At 36.8% G+C, this 21,901-nt stretch overlaps 1 long non-coding RNA gene across 1 annotated transcript; it reads left to right on the plus strand.

Moving 5' to 3' along the window:
- The first annotated feature begins 18,907 nt into the window (after nucleotides 1-18,907).
- On the plus strand, nucleotides 18,908-21,070 carry LOC139439959 (uncharacterized). Its single transcript, XR_011650021.1, has 3 exons — nucleotides 18,908-18,946; nucleotides 19,090-19,233; nucleotides 20,964-21,070. It is a non-coding gene; the product is annotated as an uncharacterized lncRNA (long non-coding RNA).
- The last annotated feature ends 831 nt before the right edge of the window (nucleotides 21,071-21,901 follow it).

The following is a 21,901-nucleotide window of genomic DNA, read 5'->3' on the forward strand; positions in this document are numbered from 1 at the left end:
GTAAATGTATAAGTAAAACTAGAAAAGTCAAGAGCCCAAACTTAAAATTGTTTAAGCTCCATACTGAATACTCACTTTACCACCAAATATCTTGGACAGATGTGGAATAAGAAAAATAAAACCCCCAAAACACACTAACTTCTAAATAAGTGATGAGATGGACTAATGAACAGAGAGCAGAATATAAGAGAAAATACTAAACAAATCAAATGACAATGTCATGAAACAAAGAAGCCTGAGAGGCAACTTGCTTGGTTTTGCAAGATTGTACATCTTCCTAGTCACAGAGGACAGAAGAGATGAAAAGGAAGTGAAATAAATATATTTCACTGTTTACTTCCTTAGTAGCTTGACTAAGGGGTTCTAGATTTACATATGAGCTACTTAAGACAGAACACTTTCTAAGGAGGCTCTCCGAATTTAAAAATGTCTTCCTACTCATTAAAGTTTCCAGCATAAGCATGATCCTCCCTTTTCTAAAAAATATGGTACTTTAGGAAAAAAAAGTGATTTTATGTTATTGTAATTAGAGGGGTTATTTTTAAAATATCTTTTAAATGTATTTTAATAATCATACTTTATTTGTATTTCTGGCCTTTTAGTGATAGGTGAAGTGATCAGCTTTAACAGTTGAAAAATATTAACAAAAAGAAGACTTCTATGAGAGAGATGGATTTTATGTATAAGTGGCTGGTACTACTATAAAATTTCTGTAAGCTTCTCTCTTCACTTAAAATATCCATTCTTCCTTCTATTAAACAGTAACATTCATAAATGAAAGGGACTTTTATTTGAAATGAAGCCAGAATATTTATTAGATTAAGATATTTTACCACTGAGTCTACTAATTTAGTCATTGTCAAGGCAATCACTAAACAGGCAGGCAGGACATCTCAGTAGCATTCGCTGTATATCACGCTTTCCATGGCAAATAAATTCGTAGGAATGTGAAACTTCTCCAGGTCAGACATTTCAAAGTTCTTCATGTACTGACCAATAAAGCAGAGATATTAACAGCATGTCTCTCACCCCTGCAGTGTAAGCATGTGACATGATGGAGACTGAAGATATAGGTTATGGGTCTCTTCTTGATATAGATCTAAAACAAAGGCATCACTTTCTTTAATAAGGAATATTTTAGCAGAACTATGGGACTGAGTCTTTGTATAACTTCTGGACTGTCCAGACCTCCCCCTCCACCTCCTACTCCATATTGTTGAACATGACTTACCTACTTTCTCAATCCAACCATTTTATCTGACAAAATTCCCTCCTGCATCACACAGAAGTATATAAAAAACCATAGTTAGGGAAGCAACTGTGGCTCAAGCAGTTGGGCTCCCATGTACCATATAGGAGGCCCAAGCGCTGTGGAGAGCCAACTCAGCAAGGTTGACTCAACAAAAAGGTAGACGAGTAAAAAACACAGAAGAGCACGCAGCAAGTGGACACAGAGAACAAACAACAAGCAAGCCACAAGGGGAGGGGAGATAAATTTAAAAATACAAACAAACAAACATAAAGCTATAGTTCACCAAAACAATATAATTGCTTTGAAAAAAGAGAGTACTAGAGCAATTCTAAACATGTCTCTGATGGTTCTAAAATAGTTGCTAAAATAAAGTCTATGTATTTTCTTTGACTAGAAGGGGGAAATTATGCAATCATTTGGGTGACATTTAGAATTTGGAGACAGAGGATTTTAATTCATAACCAAGTATAATCGTTCTCAATTGCTGCCATAACAAATTATGGCTAACTTAGTGACTTAATGCAACATAGATTTATTATCTTAGCATTCTGTAGGTCAGTACAAGTTAAAAAAAAGCAAGGTGTTGGCAGGGTAGGTTGCATCCTTTTCTGGAGGCTTTAGGGGAGGCCCGCTCATTTAGATTGTTGGCAGGGTTCAATCCCTTGCAGTTGCACATTTAGACTAAGGTCCTCATTTCCTTGCTGGCTGTCAGCTGAGGGCCATTTTCTACTTTTAGAGGCCCCCTTTCTCCATTTTCAAGACCATCAATGGCTGGTTGAATCTTTGTAATGTTGGATCTCTTACAGTCTTCTTCCATCCTCTTCCATTTTTAAGGACTCAAGTAACTAGATTGGGTCCACCCAGATAATCCAGGATAAACTCCCCATCTCAAGATCTGTAGCCTTAATCACATCTACAAAGTCCTTCGTGTCATGTATCATGACAGTCACTGGTTTTAAGGATTGGAACACAGTCATCATTGGGGTGGGGGTGACATTATTCTGCCTACTACACCAAGCTTATATATCCCAGGATGAACAATGATTTCCTCTACTGGAAAAAAAATAAGCATATCAAAGGATTTCAAATAAATAAAATTTGCTGACAAATGAATTTTATATAATTTAAATTGGAATATGATGTTTATTTGAGCCATGTTATTCTATTCTCAATATCTGATACCAATGAGCATCTACATGGAGAGATGGAAGGAAGAAGTTAGAAAAGTAGGTGTATACAAAAGAGATGCAGTCCCTGTTTTCAATCCAAGGAAATATAATTCCATAATGGAGATGGAATGATCCCTTCAAAAAGCAATAAACTTTAGATCTCTTTAGATATGCTCTTGTTTAATCACTGATTTTATCAGCTAAGAGCAGAAATTCTCTCTCAAATATATTAGGATTTTCTAAAATCCAATTTTCATTTGAATGGTTTGAGACATTCCAAATACTATTTATAATGGTGAGATATCTTCTACATGATTATAAATTAGGCCTCTATCAATTAATAGTACTAATGTCAAAGAGTAATTTCATTGAATATGAAATGTAGGAAAACTACACAAAACTTGAACCAATTGCTAAGGCTTAACAATAGATTATCCCTACCTCCACACTCCACATAAAGGAATTTTCACAAGCTTAATGCACAAATATTGAGGATTGCTAATAAACTGATTTATCTGATATAAATGATTCAAATGTAAATACCTTAAAATATTACGTATGTACTCGCTTGTTTTTAAGATCAGGGAAATCCTTCAATAACATGGTAGCAGAATAAAAAGAAAATGAACATGAAAATAAAGAGGTCCATTTGGTGGGCAGCCACACCATGGTATGATATCAAGAACCTAAAAGACCCTCCAAACATGATTACTATCAGTTCCTTCACTCCCTGGACAAATATGCCACTCCCCCATTTAGAGGTAGAGTTTCTTTTTTCTTCCTTTATATCTAGACTGGCCATGTAACTGATTCGACCTAAAGAATAGAGCAGAACTGATATTCTGGTACTCCTCAACTTAGACCTTAAGAAGACTAGTAGAGAAAAATAACTGAAGGACAGTCTGAAATGACCTGGAAAAAGATCCTCTTAGGTTTAGGATACCAGGCAGAGGCTAGACATCATCCAAAAGAGAGAGGGACAAAGGAAGGGAATTGTGACAGCAAAACTGTGGTCGAAACCAGCAACGGCTAATGCAGGCACCCTCCCTCACTCTAAAGATACTTTAGAATTCTTAGGCCTCTGGGCCTATGGCTATAGACAAAGGGGGCTCCAGGAATCCACCACCCCAGGAAAGGGGAGAGAGAGGGACACAGCCTAAGGCTGACTCAGCTTTGACCCACAAATTTGGTCTGCTGTGTCCCAGGAGCCCTTACAGGCCAGATGGGGCTGTGCCATTGTTTGCCTTGGAAGCCAAGTTAGTAGTAGTGGGACTAAAGAGATGCAGAACTAAAGAGATCCAACCCTTCCAATCTCTTTCTCTACTAACAAGCACTGATTATTGAAGATGAAGAGGGGAGTGGAGTTATTTCCTATTGGCAAAAGGTAGGGGCCTGACAGAGAAGGCTGGAGAACTGTCTCTGAGAAAGTCTGAATTACAAGGCCTTAGCCTCCAGGTAGGAACCTCTATCACATTGATCCTGTCTGTGCTGCAGCAAGCACACTCTGACCAGGTAGGGAACTAAAGGGCTGCCAAAGAATGCCTTCTGCTGGCAAACCAAGGAAGTGCACATGAGAAAACTAAAAATAAATAACTAAGAGAGGCTTTTACCAGCTTCTATAGGTTCCTGCCCAAGGCCCTAGGAAAGGCATCTGCAACCCATTACTAGGTCCAGAGCTGAATCTTGACAACAGAGTCAGTCCTAATGATCCAGGTCAAATCAAGAAGCTAAGAGGAGTAGTAACACACAGTCTCCCACAACTAAATTCCTATGAAAGAGAAAGACATTGAGCATCTGAGTAAACTACCATCCTAATCAGATGCCTAGACATCATCAAAAATGGAAGACACAGCCCAAGAAAAGGAATATATCAAAGTCCCAGAAGAGATATAGGATTTGAGGGAGCTAATTAATGAGATGCACATAAATTTCCAAAATCAAATTAACAAGTTGAAAGAGAATATGACTGAAGAGATAAGTGACATCAAAAAGACATTGAGCAAGCAGAAAGAATTTGAAATCCTGATTGTAAAAGTATAGAGCTCATAGGAATGAAAGACACAATAGGTGAGATACAAAACACATTAGAGGGAAACAGATGTGACTCAACCTATTGGGCTCCCATCTACCATATGGGAGGCCCTGGGTTCACTTCCTGGGGCCTCCTTGTGAAGGCAAGTTGGCCTGTCCCTGCAGAGAGCTGATGGCTTATGGTTGTGGAGAGCTGGCACAGCAAGATGACACAACAAAGGGAAAAAGGAGACAAAGAAGAATATGCAGCAAATGGACACAGAAAGCAGACACAAGAAGTGGCAAGGGGGGCAATAAATAAATAAAATAAATCTTTAAAAAAAACACATTAGAGGCATAAAACAGCAGACAACAATGACAGAAGAAAGAATAAGTGATACAGAAGACAAAACAGCTGAAATAGAAGAGAGAAAACACAGCAAGAAAAGAATGGGAAAAATTGAGCAGGGGCTCAGGGAGTTGAATGATAATGAAAGACAACAACGTACATGTTGTAAGAGTTCCAGAAGGAGAAGAGAATGTAAAAGGAGTAGAAAGAGTATTTGAGGAAATAATAACTGAAAATTTCCCAACTCTCATGAAAGAAATGAACTTACATTTCCAAGAAGTGCACTGTACCTCAATCGGAATAAATCCAAATAGACTACTCCAAAACATACTACTCAGAATGTCAAATGACAAAGATAAAAAGAAAAGTCTGAAAGCAGCAAGGAAGAAGCAAACCATCACATACAAGAGATGCCCAGTAAGACTTAGAGCAGATTTCTCATCAGAAATCATGGAGGCAAGAAGACAGTTATCTGATACAATTAGGATACTGAAAGAGGAAACCTGCCAGCTGAGAACTCTTTATCCATCAAAATTGTCCTTCAAATGTGAAGGTAAGTATAAAATACTCTCAAATAAACAGAAACTAAAAGAGTTCTTAAAAAAGAATCCAAGGAAGAGGACTTTGCCCAATGGATAGGGCATCCACCTACCACATGCGAGGTCTGCAGTTCAAACCTTGGGCCTCCTTGACCTGTGTGGAGCTGGCCCATGTGCAGTGTTGATGTGTGCAAGGAGTGCTGTGCCATGCAGGGGTGTCCCCCGCATAGGGGAGCCCCATGCTCAAGGAGTGCACCCCATAAGGAGAGCTGCCCAGCACAAAAAAAGTGCAGCCTGCCCAAGAATGATGCCACACACACAGAGAGCTGACACAACAAGATGACGCAACAACAAAAAAGAAACACAGATTTCCAGTGCCACTGATAAGGGTAGAAGTGATCACAGAAGAATACACAATGAATGGAGGCAGAGAGCAGACAACTGGGGGGTCAGGGAAGGGAGGAGGGGAGATAAATAAATAAAAAATAAATCTTAAAAAAAAAAAAAGGAATCCATACTGGTAGGAAATATTAAAGGAAGGCTTAGAGCCTGAAAGATAAAGGGAAAAGGATGTGGCTCAAGTGATTGGGCTTCTGTCTACCATATAGAAGGTCCAGGGTTTGATTTCCAGGGCCTCTTGGAGAAGGCAAGCTGGCCTGCACAGCAAGCTGGCCCAAGCAGAGAGCTGGCCCATTTTAGAGTGCTGGTCCACATGGCAAGCTGGCCTGCACAGGAGTGCTGGCCCACACAGGAGTGCTGACCCCATGTGGCAAGCTGGCCTGAGTGGAGAGCTGGCACAGCAAGATGAAGCAACAAAAAGAGACACAGAGGAGAGGCAATAAGAGATGCAGCAGACCAAGTAGCTGAGGTGGCACAAAAAAATTGAGTATCTCTCTCCCTCTATGGAAGGTCCCAGGATTCTCTCCCAGTGCTGCCTAAAGAGAAAATGAGCAGACACAAAAGAATGCACAGCAAATGGACACAGAGAGCAGACAATGGAGGGGGAGGGGTTGAAATTAATTAATTAATTCTTTTAAAAAAAAAGACAGGAGAGAGAGGCTTGGAGGAGAGTATACAAGAAAGAATAGACAAAAGGATAATCTAAAGAGTAAAAAAACTGACAAAAATTTGATATGACATGAAAACCAGGGAATGAAAAGGTGAAGGAAATAATGCATCTACAGTAATATCATTGACTATGAATGGGTTAAATTTCCCAATCAAAAGATATAGGCTGACAGAATGGATAAAAAAAAACAAGAGCCATCTATATGCTGCTTACAAGAGATTCACCTTAGATCTGAGGATACAAAATGGCTGAAAGTGAAGGTTGGAAAAAGATACCCCATGCAAATAGTAACCAAAAAAAGAACAGGGGTAGCTGTACTAATATTGGACAAAACAAACTTTAAATGCAAAAAAGTTACAAGAAATACTGAAGACCATTATATATTAATAAAAGGTACAATCCACCAGGAAGAAGTAACAGTCATAAATATCTATGCACCTAACCAGGGTGGCCCAAAATACATGAGACAAACTCTGGCAAAACTGAAGAGAGAAATAGACATCTCTACAATAATCATTGGAGACTTCAACACACCACTCACATCATTAGATAGAACAACTAGACAGAAGATCAACAAGGAAACAGACAACTTAAACAATATGAAAACAACTTAGATCTAACATATAAAGAACATTGCATCCAAACTCAGCAGGTTATACATTCTTCTCAAGTGCCCACAGATCTTTCTCCCTTATAGACCACATATTAGGGCACAATGCACCTCTCAATAAATATGAAAAGATTGAAATCATACAGAGCATATTCTCAGATCATAATGGAATGAATCTGGAAATCAATAATAGACAGAGAAAAAGTAAATTTGCAAATATATGGAGGCTAAACAACACACTCCTAAATAATCAGTGGGTTATTTAGGACACAAAATCAGTAAATATATTGAGACAAGTGAAAATGAGAATACAACTTATCAGAACTTATGGAATAGAGTGAAGGCAGTCTTGAGAGGGAAATTTATAGCCATAAATGGCTATATTTAAAAAAATAAAAAGGAACTAAATTCAAAGATTTAACTGAACAACTAAAGAAACTAGAAAAAAAGAACAGCAATCCAATCCCAAAGCAAGCAGAAGGAAAGAAATAATAAAGATCAGAGCAGAAATAAATGAAACTGAGAACAAAAAAAATAGAGAAGATCAACAAAACCAAAAGATGGTTCTTCAGAAGATTAATTAAAATTGACAAATCCCTGGCTACACTAACAAAGAAAAAAAGGGAGAAGATGCAAATAAATACAATCAGATATGAAAGGAGAGAAGTTACTACTGACCCCACAGAAATAAAAAGGATCATAAGAGGATTTTCTGAAAAACTGCATGCCAACAAACTAGACAACCTAGACGTAATGGACAAATTCCTAGAAATGCACAAACAACCTACACTGACACTACAAGAAATAAAAGAACTTAACAAATAAATAACATTTAAAGAGATTGAATCCATCATCAAAAATCTCCCAACAAAGAAAAGTCCAGAACTGATGACTTCACAGGTGAATTCTACCAAGCATTTTGAAAAGAATTAACACCAATCCTGTTTAAAGTCTTCCAAAAAATTAAAAAGTAGGGGAAATTACCCAATACATTTTATAAAGTCAACATCACCCTAATACCAAAGCCAGATAAACACACTACCAGAAAGAAAATTACAGATCAATCTCTCTAGTGAACAAAGATGCAAAAATTCTCAACAAAATACTTGCAAACCAAATCCAACAGCATATCAAAAGACTTATTCATCATGACAAGTGGGATTTATTTCTGATATGCAAGCCTGGTTCAACATAAGAAAATCAATCAAATGTAATACACCACATTAATAAATTGAAGGAAAAAAATCAAATACCTAGGAATCAATTTAACCAAAGAAGTACAGGATCTTTATGCAGAAAACTACAAAACAGTGCTAAAAGAAATCAATAAAGACCTAAATAAATGGAAAGACATCCATGTTCATGGATTGGAAGACTAAATATTATGAAGATGTCAATCCTACCCAAACCGATTTATAGATTCAATGTAATACCAATCAAAATTCCAACAGCCTACTTTACAGAAATAGAAAAGGCAATTACTAAATTCATTTGGAAGGGAAAGTGCACTTGAATAGCCAAAAGCATTCTAAAAGTACAGCAGCATGGAGGAATTTCACTGCCTGACCTTGAAACATGTTACAGAGCTATGTGGTTAAAACAGCACGGTACTGGCATAAAGGTAGACACATTGATCAGTGGAATAGAATTGAGAGTTCAGAAATATATCCTTACCTCTACAGTCAACTGGTTTTTGACAAACCTACCAAGTCCATGTTAATGGGACAAAATAGTTTCTTGAACAAATGGTGCTGGGAGAACTGGATATCTAAAATCAAAAGAATGGAAGAGAACCCCTATCTTACTCCCTCTATAAGAATCAACTCAAAATGGATCAAAGACCTAAATATAAAAGTCAGGACCAAAAAACTACTAGAAGAAAATGTAGGGAAACATCTTAAAGATCTTATGGTAGATGGCGATTTCTTGCACCTTACACCCAAAGCACACACAACAAAAGAGAAAATAGATAAATGGGAACTCCTCAAAATTAAACACCTTTATACTTCACAGGACTTTGTCAAAAGGGTGAAAATGGGAGAAAACAGTTGGAAATCACATGTCCAATAAGGGTTTAATATCCATGACATAAAAAGAGATGTTACAACTCAACACTAAAAAGCCAAATGACCCAATTAAAAAATGGCAAAAGATTTGAATGACATTTGTCCAAAGAATAAACACAAATGCAAAAAAAATCACATGAAAAAATATTCAACATCACTCATGATTAGGGAAAGGCAAATCAAAACTATAATAAGATATCATTTCACACCTATTGCACTGGCCCCTATTAAAAAGATAGAGAACTACAAGTGTTTGAGAGGATGTGGAGAGATAGGAACACTTATTTACTGTTAGTGGGAAAACAGAATGGTGCAACTACCGGGCAGGACTGTTTGGCATTCCTAAAGAAGTTGAATGTAGATTTGCAACGTGACACTTCAAAACCACTACTGGGTATAGATGCAGAAGAACTGAAAGCAGTGACACAAATAGACATCTGCACACCCTTGTTCATACTGGTGTTATTCATGATCACCAAAAGTTGGAAACAACCCAAGTGTCCATAAACCAATGAATGGATAACAAACTGTGGTGTATTCACATGATGGAATATTATGCAGCTGTAAGAAAAAATGAAGTTGTGAAGCATATGACAACATGGATGAACCTGGAGGATATTTTATTGAGTGAAGTAACTCAGACAAAAAGGACAAATACTGTATGCCTGCACTACTACGAACTAAATATATTGTGTAACATATTGCATGATTCCATATACACAAAATGTAAATAAATCAATTTAAAAAATGAAATTTTATTAGTGGTTATGTAGGGTTATGGAAGGCATGCTAAGCAGTGTGGAGTTTTTCTTTTTGGAGTAATGAAATAATTCTAAAATTTTTTTGTGATGATGAACATACAGCATTGTGATTATACTAAAAGCCACTGATTATACACTCTAGATAGACCATATAGTATGTGAATATATCTCAATAAATTGGCTAAATAAATTAATAATTTATTATGCAAGAATAGCCAGAAATAGCAGCTATGTACAGCAGGAGAAACAAAGAGAGATTGAGAAGTAAAGAATTTGTTTATTTGTTTTTCTGGTTTTGTTTATTATTATTGTTGAAATAATGAAAATGCTCTAATAATGACTGAAGTGATGAATGCACAACTATGTGATTATACCAAATACCATTGATTGTACACTTTGGATGAATTGTATGCTCTATTAATATGTATAAATGAAATTGATTTGTTAAAAAAAATAAAGAATACTTGCAGCCTATACTCCTCTCCCCTTAGAACACTACTTTTTGGAACTCAGCCACCAAGCAATAAGGAAGAAGGAAGCCAGGCAACTACATGAAGAGCCTGCATAGAGGAGAACTGAGGGCCCTGGCCAATAGTTCCAACTGAGCACCCATCTGGCACCAGAATCACTGCCAGCCATATGTTTGAGACGATTTGGAAATTTGAGTCATCCCAATACCCTAGCCAAGACCGCATGGAGCATAAGAATCATCCACTCAGCCAGAATCATGAAAAGTAATAAATTTTTGGTGGCTTAAGCTACTAAGTTTGGGTGTGTTTTATTATGCAATAATAGATAACCAAAACAGTCTCTCTCAAAAGAAAAATGAAGACATTCACAAGAATATCTCTCCACATGGCTCCTTGATACATATAACCCCATAATTGGAGACTTATATTTTTTGGATATTAATCTATATCAAGGTTTATCCTTATGAAAATGGATTTATCTTCAGAAGGCATCACACCTTATATAACACCCTTTATTAGAGATCTTGTATGAATAGTTACTAATTATTTCTTTCTTAAGAGCAGGCGTAAGGATGGAGTAGAAAGAGAAAATGGGGCAGAAAAGGAATTAATGGTGTATACAAAACTCAGAAACAAAAACAACAGCAGAGGAAAAACAAATGCTCATAGATAGACTTTACTAACCAGTTTTTCATAGGATCCAGAAGTCTTTGAATTGTATAACTTATTTGTAATTATTTAGCTACTCTTCAGTTTGTAACAAAATCCCATACTGAAAAAAGAAATACAAATCATTAAATAAGAAGCTTGCTTGAAGACCTGGAAGAATTGGTCAAAGCCCCTGGCAATAATTAGAATAACTGCTCAACAACCACCAGGATAAAAGAAATGAAATCACTCACTGACCTTCATTTACAATTACTGAACACAGGAACCCTTCTTATTTATTAATGGGATCTTTCAATAAGCCAATTTTTTCCTTCCTCAATTGCAGAACTGGCCTAATGCAAAAAGTAAAATGACTTTTCTTAATCTATCCCCTCAACTTCTTCCCACCACAGCTACCTCATTCCTATATCTTACCTCTCATCTCACATGCCCACGAACTTATCTTCTGCCAAAAAGCTCTTTCTTAGCATTCATATTGAAAGAATTAGAATACTAAAGTGTAATGAGAGATCTGGATGATGCTGACATATTCACTAAGGAAAATGCACAGGTGGTCTTTGAGGACAGAGGTTGAACCAAAGAATGGCAGCAGGAATTTGTCAGGCCCCAGTACAGACAGCGGTTTAGTTCTAGTTCAGATTCAAATATAGACATCTCCAGTTTCCAGCTCCTCTAGACCCACTAGCTTTCACTTGAGCTCAGAGTTTTCCCAACTCTGCTTCTTCCAGTGCATCTTGTTCTAGGTTCATTCCCAGCCCTTACAAAGATCTCTTAGATAACCCATATGACATTCTTCCTTATCTGCATGATGCTAATTGAATTATGCATTCAATAACCAGGTTATTCAACAAAAGTCTCTTTATAAAGGTAGAGTGGTCAAATATACTTACATCTTACCCATACTTTTATCCCCCAGAACTAAAATGTTGTAAGTTCTCAGTCATGTCCATGTCATCCGAACAGAATATATCTACCATGACTAATAGCTTCATTCAAATTCTAACCCAGTCATATAAATTTTATACTGCCTCTCCATTGCCTCAGACTTCAGAAATGGAGCATCACTAGACATAACAGTATGGGACCAAATGGGTTGCTTTCAGAAGTGTTCTACTTCTGTCTTCGTAAGGAGAGGACAAATTCATTTTTAGTTTTGTTAAATTATCTACATGTATTTTCAAATCATTACACATAATTTTCACAGTTTCTTTCTTAACTACTCAAAGTTAGAGGACATGTAGGATTAGGAAGGATTATCTTTCAGCATTTGGCTATCTCTCTTCTTACAATATTGTTATGTAAAGCGCTTAGAACAGTGCCTGGCACATAGAAAACATTATAAACGCTAGTTAGCATCATCATCCACCATGATCATCACAACCATCACCATCGTTGTCATCACAGTGTTTACCCCTTTGATGTACTATGGCAGGTAGCAGTTCATTTAATACATTCAACAAATATTTATTGTATTTGTCTATCCATGTAAATAAATGCAAAAGAAGATCTATGTTATCTAAGAGGGACAGATGATAAACATAATAAATACAGAGATTACATACCGAGTAGAAAGTGGTAAGGGCTACAGAAAAAAAAGGAGTAAAACAAGTGCAGGGTAAGAAGGAAGGAGGGTGAGCACTGCAATTTTAAATGAAGTAGCCAGTGGAGACCTAATGGAGAATGTAGCATAAAAAAGTTAGCCATGTCTATATCTGGAGGGAAAGTATTCTAGGCAGTGGGAACAGCCAGTGCAAAATAGCTAATTCACAAGTGCCTGATGTGTTTGAGAAAAATTAAGGGATGTGGTTAATCAAGAAGATCCAAGGAAAGAGTGGTAGAATATAACATCCCAGAGGCAATAAAGGTCATAGTAGGAGGGGATTAGGACATTGGAAGGACTTTGTTGTGTAACTAGGGATAAATGGAGCCATTGCAGGGTTAGAACAGATAGGTGACATGATCTAATTTACATTTTAAAAAATGACTGTTGGCTAGGTTGACAATACATTATATGGTGCCAGGGTAGAAACTAAAAGACCAGTTCGTAGGTTCATGCAAGTAAGATAAAATGATGGCACAGACCAATATTGCAGCAGTGTTAGGGATTAGGGGTGGATAGAGTCTGTATATATTTTCAAGATAAAAATAACAGGTCTTCTTGACAAATTAAATCTAGGGTATAAGAGAAAAAGAAGAGTCAGAGATTACTCCAAGATTTTGTGTATAAGCATCAACTGGGATGGGGAAGGCTAAGGGTATAATAGGTTTCAGAGGGGAAAATATCAAGGGAAAGCATTTGAGGGCCATGTCGAATTTGGGGTTTCTATTAAATATCCAAGTGGAGATGTCAGTTTTGCAATTGTATATAAAAATCTGAAGTTCAGAAGAGAGCATGGATGGGCGATACTAATTAAGACACTGTCAGCATACAGATGATATTCAAAACCGTGGAACTGGATGAGATCAACAAGAGAATATAGAGAAAGAAGAGAAGAGGTGAAGAGCACTCCTTTAGCATCCTAGATTGGGTTCACACTAAAAGAAATGGTTTAGATTTAAGAATATGTTTTTCTGGGGTATAGCACCACACTTCAATCTCTAGACCCCAAAGGACATGCTCTTTTCATATGCAAAAGACATTCATTCCATCAAAATATCCCAAAAACTTTAAGTCATTTCAGAACAATGCTAGGTACAAAGTCTCATCAAAATCAGTTATGGTGTAGTCTGTCCTGGGCACAATTCCTCTATGTCTGTAGAACTGTGAAGCCTAAAGAACAAGTTATCTGCTTCCAATATACAATAGAGAGGTAGGCATAGTATAAACATTCCTATTAGAGAAGGGAGACATTGGAAGGAAAACAGTGGTCATTGGTCCCAAACAATTCCAAAACCCACTGGGCCATGTTCCATTAGAGTTCAAGGTCTGAGAGTCATCTGTGGAATAATGGTTTGTCCTCCATATCTGATGGAGGGGCAGCTCCAACCCTTCCAAATGCTTGCTCAACAGCCATGCTCTCCCCAAACACTGGGGTGAAGGCTCCACCCTCTCCAGGCATTGAGGTGGTAGCCAGACTCTCCACAATCCAGGGCACAGTTTTCAACCTCTGAGAACATTGGGGTGGCAGCACTGTCCCAAAATAATGAGGTGAAAGGCCTACCATCTCCAAGTGCCAGGGCAGACTCACCCTTTTCACACAAATGGGTAGACTGCTTTTATGGCACAAGATTTCTTCAGTCCAGACCTGCTTCCATGGTGCTGTGTTTGAAGTGATATTTCCTTCAGTATGTCCCTTCTCCAACCCTTTTAATTCAGGCTGAAAGTGTATTGTTCATACAGATTTCACAGAAAACTTGTCAGTTTTGCATATAGTACACAGGGATCCAAACCATAAGAGAAAAGAACTTTCCACAAATCCTTCCTGGACAATTGCATTTCCATTGCTGACTTCCCCTGAAATAGCTGACTGGTTCTATGTTCAGTTAAATACTCACATACAGTACTATTCTCTGGGGACTCGCTTTCTGGAAGCTTCCAATTTTCCAAACCATCATTTTCTGGTATCTTTTTACCCAAGAATTCAGTTATCAACTTATCCCATTCCTTTCTCATTACACTATAAGCTGCAAGGAAAAACCAGGTCACACTTTCCACATTTAGCTTGAAAATCTCTGCTAAATATCCAAGTTCATCACTTTCAATTTCTGCCTTCCATCCAAAATCAGAACTCAATTTCCCCAAGTTCTCTGCCACTTTATAACAAGGACCACTTTTCCTCCAATCTCCAAGAACACATTCACCATTTTCTTCTAAGGCTTCATCAGAAGTACCTTTAGCATCTATATTTCTACAGTCTCTTCAATGCAACCTAGGCCTTTTCTGTCAAGCACCCCATAATTATTTCAGCCTTTACCCATTACCCAATTCCAAAGCCATTTCTACATTTTTGGTATTTGCAATATCAGTACCTCCCTCTCCTAGTACCAAAATTTGTTTTAGTTTCCTAGGCTGTGCCAGCACATACCATGAAATGGTTCACCTTAAAGAATGGGAATTTATTCACTTGCAGTTTTGAGGCAAGGAAAATGTCCAAATAAAGGCATCATCAAGGTGATGTTTTCTTCCCAAAGACCAGCTGCCAGCAATCCTTGAATTCTCTGTCGCAAGGCAAGGCATATGGTAGCATCTGCAGTCTCTCCATTCTCTTCCAGGTTTCACTGATTTTAGCTTCTTGCTTCCACGGCTGTCTTTTTTCTCTTTGTACTTATTCCATTTAAAAAGAATTCTAGTAATAGGATTAAGATCCATCCTGTATGAGATGGGTTATACCTTAACTAAAGTAGCTCACCAAAAGGTCCTACTTAAAATAAATTTGCACCCATAGGAATGGATTAATTAGATTTAAGAAATGTTTTTCTGGGGAACATACAGCTTCAAACCACCACAATGTCTAATAACTAAACAGGGAGTACTCTAGTATTAAGAGAAATGGAAAGCAGAAAAGAAACAAGCAAAGGAGACCAAGAAGGAGTAATCAATGAGGCAGGAAGAAAACCAAGAAAAATGTGGTATCCTGAAAATTAAGTAAAGAACATATGTGAATAAGGAAGGAGTGATCAATTGTGCAAATGCAAGTAATGGGAGGAGGTGCAATTAGGACTGAGAATTATCCAGTGGCTTTAGCAGCATAAAGATCATTGGTGGCTTTAACAAAAGAAGTATTAGGGGCATCAGCCTGACTAAAGTGGGCATAAGAGGGATGGGAGAAAAGGATTTGGATAAAGTGGGCATAGAAAAGTCTTGAGGGGGAGGAAATTTTATTATAAAGGGGAGTAAAAAAAGTGAGATGAGGAGAAAGAAACAAAAAGGAAGGGTTTCTTAAATAGAAAAAGAAAAAAAAACAGCATGAGTTTATGCTGATGGTAATGATTGTAAAGGAAAAAAAAAAAAACAATGACAACATAAAAGAAAGGGAAGAGGATTGCTGGAGCAATGTCCTTGAGTAGGCAAAATCAGATGGGATCTAGTACAAGAGTGAAAGGATTAGCAGTAAGCATTCCTGTATGGTAGATATCAGAAGGCAGATGATGTGAATCCTGAGAGCAAGTAGGTAGGACAATAGTAATCTGTGGCAGTTCTCTTCTGTTTGCTACATGAAGCAGAAAATGAGGTTATCAGCTAAGAATAAAGATTGTAGAGATGGTGGTAGAAGTTGGAACAGAGAGAGAAAAGGTATAAAATAAATGTGTAGGAAGGTGGCAGAGTAGCTAAGAAAGGATAGAACGGTTCTCCACAGCACTGAAAGCCCATTTGATATTTGTGGTGATAAATTTAAAGTGATACTAGTCAGCACATTTGAAACTTTTAAAAGTCAGCCTCATATAGGCAGGCACAGAGCAGACAGACTCTTGCATTGAATCAGGATAGTGGTTTTGCAGAGTGTTCTACAAAAGAGAAAGGCAAAGCATAGCCTAGAGTGTAGGCAAGGGAGTGGCACAATGATTGATTCCAAAATTTAAGCTAAGGAAACAAGAGAGGTCATCAAGGGAATGAAGGCCAGTGAAAGGATAGTAGGACTGACAGAAAGTTAGGAGGTAAGAGGAGTCAGAGAATTGTTGGAAGTACCAGAAGGAGCAACCTGGAAATGTAGGAGAAAAAAAAAACAAAAGAAAGAATCTTAATATTAGAAACCCTGAAAACCCGAATAGACAAAAGGCAGAAGATCTACTCCTGGACCTCAAATCACACTGAGAAATAAGAGGATTTTTGAGATGGACCAAACTATCCTTATCATGCATTATTTCTTAAGCTAAAGAGAACTTTTTCTTTAAAAGCTATTTTTTGTTGTTGCTCAAGATTAGAGAACAATAGGAGGGCAATTTTTTTTCCAAACTAATTTCCAACTGTCCCATATTCAGAGATTATTCCCATCTGATTCAACAGTAAGCCTTCAATCACTTCAAGTTAAACGTTATAACTGTAGACACCTCTTCCCCAAACCAGCAGCTATGTTCTTTAACCTTCCTGCCTAAATCACATTTTATAATGTTTAGTTATTATCATGCTCTTATTCTCTTGACCTTCTTCCCCATTGTTAATCTCTCTTAAAATTGAAATACAATAATTAACCTGTATTAGGCATAAAGTCTCGCCAATGCCAAGAAGAGTGGGAGGATTACTCCGTGGTTCTTGTAAGTCATTTATTTTCCCACTGTAGTGTCAATATTGGGTTCAGAGCTTTTTTTAGGTAGACAACCACCTTCTAATTGGGTCAGTACCAAGGGTAAAACATGGTCTCATTGAGCTACCCTCACATGAAGAAATCTCTTATAGGAGAAATGCAAAAATAAACAGCAGCCCCAGGGAACTAGGCTTCATTATATTTTTATTAACACAGCAACTTTTTTAATCAAGCAATATCCCAAATTGGATAATTACCTCCCACATTGCTTTCCTCTTGGCTTCAAACTAAACACCAGGCTCTTTCTCAATTAGCATTCTGAGTTTTGAGTCAAGTTCCTTATGTGCTGTTATCCAGCTGCTACACAACAACCCACATGTTGCATGAAGCCCTTCCTAAATATAGTACATATTTGAGAATCCTCCAAGAAAAAAATAAATGGTATTAGTATAAGGATTTTATTGACAAGAATCAGTATCCACCACTTAAAAATTCTTGAGAGGAAAAAAAAACTATTACAAATAACTCAGATAAACAAAATTTTATTTTGGCTGCTTAATTTCAAACTACTGTCTAACCAGGATAAAATGATCATCAAGTAATAAAATCTGATCAAATTTCATTAAGCAGCATCCTTATCCAGTAATATGCTATTAGCAGGTAAAGAGAATTTAGCAATAAAATGTTAAGCATGAAATAAGGTATGTTGGGGGGAAAACCCTGCTTCTGTTTTTAATTTTAATGTCTTAGTACTGAAATGGAAACAAAAAAAAAAAAAAGAGAGAGAGAGAAATCTTCTGAAGCAAAAACAGAACTGGAATTTCCATTTCCCATAGACATCATAAATGAGATCATTCCACAGCAATGACTCTTTGCACAACACTTTGCAATGAATGCACCCAGACAGAATCGGTGGCCGGGGCCCAAGGCCCTAAAAACCTAAACTGGCTTCTGAAGAATTCATTGCACACACACACAGTGGATTTACACCTCTACCAGAAACCACATAACCTACGGCTAAGTCTTTGTGAAAGTTAGGAGTAAACAACTAAAATAGCCTCAAGAAGTGTCAGAAAACATTTTTCCTTTTAAACCACTTTGGGAATAAATCCCACTCATTGAGAAAGGTAACAACATATGATACTTTGACATTGAAAATAATATTTAAGAATTTAGATATCCTCTGGCATCAGCTGTGTGCTCCCCATAAGAATTAACATCGGAATCCAGTTCTTTATATCTCAATTCAGGAGGCAGCTCAAGCTTCCCTTGTAGCTTCTGTCGAACTGTGGAGCTCACATTTGTGCAGCTTTATCTGAACAAGACATTAACCTGCCACAGCTATTCTTCACTGACCTTTCACTTACAAAGATATTTATCAAAGACTGTGGGAATGCTTTGTGTAACACTTTCCTCCCTTCAGCACAGAGCGGGAGCCTGCGGAGGAATTAGCAGCTGGGAGACATGTTCGAATATTGAGCTGGATGTCACTGCTGTGCAAATGAAAATATCAAAAGGGAACTCAAAGCTTAAAGGAGCAATAAAGTTGAATTATTTCAGTATAATGAATGAGAGGCATGTTTTGCACTCGTGACTGTGCCCTGTGGTAAGTGTGTGTACGTTTCAGGGAGCAGCTAGCTCCTGCCTGCACCCACTGGCCCTGTCTGCACAATGGTCAGAGGTGCCTGTTGGGAAAACTTTAGTCTGTGGTCTCTCTGGTATAAGAACCAGCCTACATTCCACTGTCCTTAGCAAGCTAGAGCTACATACGTGCTGCAGCTCACTCACTGACTCCCAAAGGTATGCTAAGATTTCCCCCTCTTCCTCTCGCCCCCCAAATGGCTCCCTCGTCTGTTTGTTATTTTTGCTCATTGTTTTTGCTCATTGTTGGTTTTTTTTTTTTTTTTTTTTCCTCTTTGTCTGTTTGTTCATTTTCCTTTAAGAGGCACAGGGAAATTAAACCTGGAACGTCCCATGTGGATGTGTCACATCCACTCCCCAAGATTTTTAAGAGATGAAATATTGCCATGAAATTTACACATCACAGAATACTTTTTTACTTCCTTCAGAAAAAATGTAGGAATAAGGTAAGAAGGATTAAAAAAAAAAAAACCAACTACTAAGGGATGGATCTGAGGGAGTTAAATGAAAAATAGAAAGAGGAGGGATTCCCCATTATGTGTCTGAAGGAAAGGGAAGGGGAGAGAGAGGGAGAGAGAGAGGGAGGGAGGGAGGAATTGTTAAGTGAAAAAATGTTAGGTTAACGAAAGGAATGCTAGGAAATTTGGAAATTATTTCTTCAAATGTTTAGGTTTCCTTCTAGCATTTCCTGCCAACTATCTGGCTATTTACCAGGGAAAAGGAAAACCACTCAATACTGTTATGTGGGAATTTGAATGGTAAGTATGAACAATAACAGTGGTCCACAGGCCCAAGAAGGGAAATGGTAAAATTCCTAAATGACTGGAGTTGAAGGATTGAGAAAAATGAAAAATGTTGTATTTTTCTGCTTTTTTTGTGTAGTAATGCACAAGATACACCTCTGTGCAATAAAGAGGTAATGATGAATTGAAATGAAATATAGCATGATGGGCTGGCTAAATTATGAATCTATTAAGTATTACTAAATTCCTAACACTGTACATGCAGTATAGTGCTGGAATTAAGGAATTAGGGTTCACAAACCAGCTGGACTACATTTAAATCCAAGCTTCTCTGCTGTCTATGTAACCCTGGCAAGTGATTTACACACCCGGTGCCTCAGTTTCCTCATCTAGACAATACAAATAATAACAGTTCTTCCCTCATAAAGATACATGGTTAAATTAATTACTTAAAATATTACCATTTAAATTAATTTATACATTTAAATATTTGGAATAATATCTGACACATAGTAAGTACTCAATATATGTTAGCTACTTTTTTTCATTTTTTCAGTAATTATTATATTTCCAGGTGGAAATAGGAATCTTTTGTATATTTCATAAGTTCTGAAGGAAATTAATCATCCAGGTGCTTATAATATAAGATAGAAAAATTCATGAAATAATCAGATTTTTACTTTTCATTTCATTCCTCAATATACACATAAAACTTAATTCTATATTAGCTAACTATATATGAATATATTTATTATAAATTATATATGACATGCTGTATATTTTTGCTTATTTAATTATATATACTTTTAGTTTTATATTGCCAACCCTTAGATCCTAGTGGAATTAACTGAATAAGTGGAATGAGAAAGGACAATAAACTGTTGTAGACTGTTGAGTTGCAGAGCTGAAGTTAAAGTACAGCTCTAGTTTCTTCTCATTCTTTTAAAAAATAGGGAACAATATCCAGGGGGCTCTATCACTGTACCTGGCAAGCATTAGGTAATCATATGTTTTCAGGCTATCATCTGTTTTCACTTGTTTAATTAAATAGCCCTCACTTTTTCCTAGCTCTTCTACTTTTTCCAGCTTTCCACCATGGATGGCATTATTCTTCTCTCTCATGCCTTTTTTTCTTGAAAAGAAAAATCCTCAATTCTCCCATAGTCGGTATACCTTTCCCATCCTGGAAAAGAGAATGGAAAGGCATCATATAATTGTTACTCTATCCATGTTTTTTCTTAGGATTTAGGCTCCAACAGGTCTGAGACCATGTCATCTGAAAATTGTGGCTAGCCAATAAATATGATTTTAAACAGTCTAGCTATGGGAACTAAGGCTCTCTTTGTAACTACCCTTATTTCAGGTTAGTCCTGCCAGGATGATGCTTATTTCTCATTATATGTCCACTTGCCTGTTTCTCTGTTTTCTTCCAGAATACAGTTGGGTCAGAAAGCTCCTCAGTCTACCCTTTACTCAGTGCATGGATGTCTCCTCCCTTCTTCATCTCGCCTGTTAATAAACAGAGCTTTTTAGAGTACCCAAAATATGTCAGCCTTTTCAGATGAATTACTTTTTCTGAAGAAAAAAAAATGGAGTAATAATATGATTCATGATCTTGACCTATGGGGGCGGAAAGTAATGTCTCATTGAGTGAAAAGGCAGCACAAACTTTGGAGAAACTGCAGTTTATATTTCAGCTCATACCTGTTGACTTTCAGCAGTTGATGGAAATTATTCTGAAGGAACAAGAAAGAATTTGGACAGGTTGTATGGCAATTGCAAAAAAATATTCTTTATGCAAAAATTTAAGGAAAACAAATCTAACTAGTCCAACTACTAATAGGATTCAGTCATTGATTCATTTATTCACTCAAGATATAATAACCTTTTTGGGGGAAGTTATTTCAAAGCATTACACCTAATAACTAAGTATTTCATCTTCTTATATATGTATTACTTATATATATTACTTCTTACAGATTTATTAATCCTAATACTAAAAGACAAAATGTGAAATAAAATACATGAGATTAAGCCAGAGTGTAGGAATGCAGTCAAATTATTTTACTAATTTGAATATCAACATCCTTAAAGATAAATTAAATAGGTAATAGAAACAAAAAGACAGCACAACACTTCATATTTTGCATTTATTAAAAAGTTATGTGAACTCTATATTTTCTTCATGACTTTTCTGTAAACCTACAATTTCTCTAATAAAAATATGTGATACATGATTTCAGTAGAATAATAGTTGTATTTATTATTTTAAATGTGGTTGAAATTTCTCTTTCTATGTCTTTAGAATTCTATTCCTCAGTCCATTAAAAAAATATTAAGTATCTACTTTGTTCAATGCAGTGATACAAAT

Source organism: Dasypus novemcinctus, chromosome 11 (assembly GCF_030445035.2).
Source record: "Dasypus novemcinctus isolate mDasNov1 chromosome 11, mDasNov1.1.hap2, whole genome shotgun sequence".
NCBI classification, from domain to species: domain Eukaryota; kingdom Metazoa; phylum Chordata; class Mammalia; order Cingulata; family Dasypodidae; genus Dasypus; species Dasypus novemcinctus.